Raw genomic sequence first — 4,756 nt, forward strand, 5'->3', positions numbered from 1 at the left:
GTGCTATGTACTAGCTCAGGAAAAGAAGTCCTCTGAGCTTCCTAACTTGTGTTTTGCCGAGTCAATCTTTCATGAAATGAGCAGGGAGAGGGGAATGACAAACTTTCCTCTCTATTCTAAACCAGATTGCAATGTTGTGTGAATAATTTATTCTTTCTTTAAATAATTTTTTTAAAGATTTTATTTATTTATTCATTAGAGACACCTAGCACAAGAGAGAGAGGCAGAGACACAGGCAGAGGGAGAAGCAGGCTCCACGCAGGGAGCCCAACGCGGGACTCAGTCCCGGGTCTCCAGGATCACAACCTGGGCTGAAGGTGGCGCTAAACTGCTGAGCCCCTAGGTTGCCCTGATAAATTATTCCTATTATTTATCCTCACACTCTAGTAGCAAGACAGTTCAGTATAGTCCGTACAAGCTTTCCACAGAGGCATGATAACTTGAGGGCACTTAGACCCCAACAGTTTTTACTTTACATGGAAAACAGAAAAAGCCCATGTTGCAAATTAAATTGCTTTCCAAAAAATAATAAATAAATAAATAAAAAATAAATTGCTTTCCAAAACCACTGAACAGCTGGCTAAGTTTTCAGTGACTTTGTGGTAGGATCAGAATGACAACTCTTGTCATCTTTCTTTCTTTTTTTTCTTTTAAGATGTATTTATTTTAGAGAGAGAGCAGGCACATGAGGTGGGTGGAGGAACTGAGGGGGTGAGAGAAGCAGGCTCCCCAGGTGAGTGCAAAGCTCGATGTGGGGCTCAGACTCATACCCCTGAGACTGGACTCGAACTCATGACCCTGAGATCAGGACCTGAGCCAAAATCAAGAGGCAGATGCTCAACCAACTGAGCTACTCTTATCACCTTTCTTATTTCAATGCTCTCTCCACCATCACAATTTCAAAAAAGGTTTCCAAGATTTTGTTGAACCTCATCATTCTGAATCCCCACAGGGCAGTCACAGAGTGAGAAAATCCAGCATTTAGCCAGGGATGTAACATCAACCGATACACAGGCAAGCAGATGGTAATAGTTTATATTTATCTCAGCAAAATAAAGGGAAATATTCTGAGCAACATATAGACAAATGCTCTATGGGTCAAAACAGCCCCCTTTAAACTGCTGCTTTTTAAAAAGCCTGATTGGCTTTTTAAAGCCAATGTAGTTGATTACTTTTGTGTCTCACATTGTTTAAATATGTTCTATGTTGACCAAGGGAATGAATATTTGTTCCTCAAAATGAGAGTAATGTCCTCTGAAGATGCTGCAAGAAGAATCACACCCAGGAGCAGAGACACGGGTTGTGAGGTCTTCTGAGGCTTCAGCCATGACTAGGAATCTCTGGCTCTGTGTCGTGTCCTCCCTGCTAGGATTTCAGAGACACAGAGGACTTCTTCATTGTTTCCATTGCTAATAAATTCTTCCAATCTAATGTTAGCGGAAAGAATAACGATTCAAATTACTGAACTTCTTAAGATACAAAATGATATTTCAACTTTTTAAAAAAGGAAGCCCTCTCTTCTAGAATGGATATATTTCAAGGTTACCAGGAGTTTGAAACGGAACAAAATTTGCCCCCAAAATGAGCAAAGCAGAACGTGCAAATTAGGTGAATCACAATCTCCCAAGCACTTTTGTTCTCCTGCATGGCCCTCTGCTCACCATCCTTACCCCATCCTGCCTTCTCCAGTATTTTACTACTCCTTCCTCATGTCCTTACTGCTGAGGACAATGGAGAGACGTTGTCTGTGACAGTACACACCAACCAATGCATTCTATCAATTATAACAGAAACACATTTATTACTTTTATAGTTACTGTATCTCAGAGTGAAAGGGTGAGAAGTGCATTGAACTCCCCTCTCTGCTATCATGCTCAGTGATGACTTCCGGGAGAGGCAGTGTTTCCGCTGAGTTTTGGGAGAGAATTCAAGATGGACAGCCGGTCAGGAAAGTCCATTGGTCTGGGCTAGAGGAGAAAACACATGCAGCGCCCTCGGAGAAACTCCTCCTAAAGAACAGACAGACATTTACTCTTAAGTCTTATAGTTGGGGAGGCCTTCTAATCTGATCATCCAAACAAGAACACTTCTGAGAACGGAAGGGTTCTCTTAGCAATCTTGCCGGTACAGAAACCTCAGCAATAGCCCTCAGTACACAAGGCCATAAGCTGTCCTTAATTATAGGGACCTGAGGTAATTTTTTCCAACACTTGAGTAACTCAAGGAAATTGTGAAGTCATGAAATCTCTACTGATTCCATTTGCCCTCTTTCAGAATTCCTATAATTAGGAGCTATTTATTTATTTATTTATTGCCAATAAGATGCCCACTATCCCCATACTCAGCCTTTAGAAAATCTTCATATAGAGCCTGAATTCAGACTCAGTAGTTTTCAGTAGTTTTAAAGATCTACTAATAAATAAAAGATTCAATTCATTTAAGACATTTTTAATGGTATTAAAGTCTAAAGCAATGTTGGTCCTTATACTAAAACCAGAGTGTAAGTGAGACATTTAAAGTTATTATATAACACAACAATTTTTATTAATAAAAGGTATTAATATACTTGTTTACTAAAAATTAACAGGAGTAAAGATAAATATTAAAGTCTGATTTACTTTCTCTCCATTCTCACTCACCAGAGGTAACAGTGATGATATAACTAATGACTTTATTTAGTAGAGACTTGAATGCAAGTTTGTCTGGCTGCAAACTCCATGTTATTGTCTTTTTATTCTGATTCTGTGAGGTGTTAAAATGAAATAGACATTTTTTTAAAATATGTCTGATGACTTGCTAGAACCTACTTACATAGTTTTAGGGGATGGTCTGAATAATTTTAACTATTTCAGTGATAAGGCTATCTCGATGGCATTGAGGAGAAATTAGAATGCAAAGATAGGATGGAAGGAATTATAACCAAATCTTTGTAAAAATAGCTATTGAGGTGGAAACAAAGATTAACAAAAATGACCAAAAAATCAAAGAACACATTTTATTTAAGTTGTTTAAATCGGGTATTTATTCTTAAATTTTGGCCTTCTTTTCTTTTCTTTTTTTTCTTCCTTCTTTTTTTTTTAAGTAGACTCTGCACCTGCAGAGCCCAATGTGGGGCTTGAACTCAGCATCCTAAGATCAAGACCTGAGCTGAGATCAAGAGTTGGAGGAGGGATCCCTGGGTGGCGCAGCGGTTTAGCGCCTGCCTTTGGCCCAGGGCGCTCGATCCTGGAGACTCGGGATCGAATCCCACGTCGGGCTTCCAGTGCATGGAGCCTGCTTCTCCCTCTGACTGTGTCTCTGCCTCTTTCTCTCTGTGTGTGACTATCATAAATAAATAAAAATTAAAAAAAAAAAGAGTTGGAGGATTAACTGGCTGAACTACCCAAGGTGCACCTGGGCTTTCACTTTGAAGTGCCTATACAGATATAGAAAGATTAAATTGTAGAAATACCTAATCATGAATATCTCTAACTATATATTTTTCACATTTCAAGCAATCTCTATTCTGTAAATATCTTCAAACATATAGTAAAGTGATTGGAAATAGTTGAAATAGTCAGTAAATATGGGTTCATTGACTTCCTGAATTTTCGTGTTTCAGGAAACGAAGAGTTGAAGCATTGATCATGAATTGGGTAAATAAGAGTTCATCCTCTTAAGTTTCTCAGATCAACCATGGCTAAAGCTCCCACTCTTTGTGGTCTTCTTCATTTCTTACATAGTGACTATCTTTGGGAATCTGACCATTATTCTAGTGTCATGGCTGAACCCCAAACTCCATACCCCCATGTACTTATTTCTTGCCAATCTGTCACTCCTGGACCTTAGCTACACCACAAGTACAGTTCCATAGATGCTGGTAAATTTATACAGCACTAGAAAGGGAATTAGTTACGGTAGGTGTGGCCCAACTCTTCATGTTTCTAGCTTTGGGGGCCACTAAATGTGTTCTGGTGGCTGTCATGTCCTTTGATAGGTTTGTGGCTATCTGTCAGCCTCTCCATTATTCAGTTATCATGCACCAAAGGCTGTGCCTCCAGCTGGCAGAGGCAGCTGATCACTTTCTCTGTGAAGTCCCTGCTCTTCTCAAGTTGTCCTGTGTAGATACGACAGTAAATGAGGGTGAACTATTCTTTGTAAGTGTGTTATTCTATCTGATACCCCTGACGCTCATCCTTTATCACATGCTTTTATTGCACAAGTAGTGTTGAGAATCTAGTCTGCTGAAGATAGACAAAAAGCATTTGGGACATGTGGTCCCCATCTGATTGTGGTGTCACTGTTCTATGGTACAGCTATCTCCATGTACCTGCAACCACCATCACTCCAAGGACCGGGAAGAGATGGTGTCCCGCTTCTAAGGGATCATTGCACCCATGCTGAATCCCCTTATATACACACTTAGGAATAAAGAGGTAAAGGAGGCCTTTAAAAGGTTAATTGCCAGAGTCTTCTTAATCAAGAAATAAGGGATAAACAAATGATAAGCTTTGTAAGCCCTTAATATTTTCTTGGCTTACTAATTTACTTCTCTTCAAGTTGCCCTGTTTTCATTATTCCTACACAGACAGTATATGATGATCTTCCTCAAATAAAATGTCCTTGACAGAAAGTTACAATAGTGTTCTGTTGCCTAAACACACTCATTGAACTAGACTTCCAGTTGACCAGAAACTGTGTAACTTCAACTTCTTCAAACTTTACATTAATGTTTGTGTAATTTGGTGAACCTAGGCCTTTCTGAGAATGTGGTAAA

General features: G+C 39.4%; 1 pseudogene; it reads left to right on the top strand.

The window, feature by feature from the left end:
• The first annotated feature begins 3,626 nt into the window (after positions 1-3,626).
• On the top strand, positions 3,627-4,469 carry LOC112674369 (olfactory receptor 2B6-like; annotated as a pseudogene).
• The last annotated feature ends 287 nt before the right edge of the window (positions 4,470-4,756 follow it).

Source organism: Canis lupus, chromosome 35 (genome assembly GCF_003254725.2).
Source record: "Canis lupus dingo isolate Sandy chromosome 35, ASM325472v2, whole genome shotgun sequence".
NCBI classification, from domain to species: domain Eukaryota; kingdom Metazoa; phylum Chordata; class Mammalia; order Carnivora; family Canidae; genus Canis; species Canis lupus.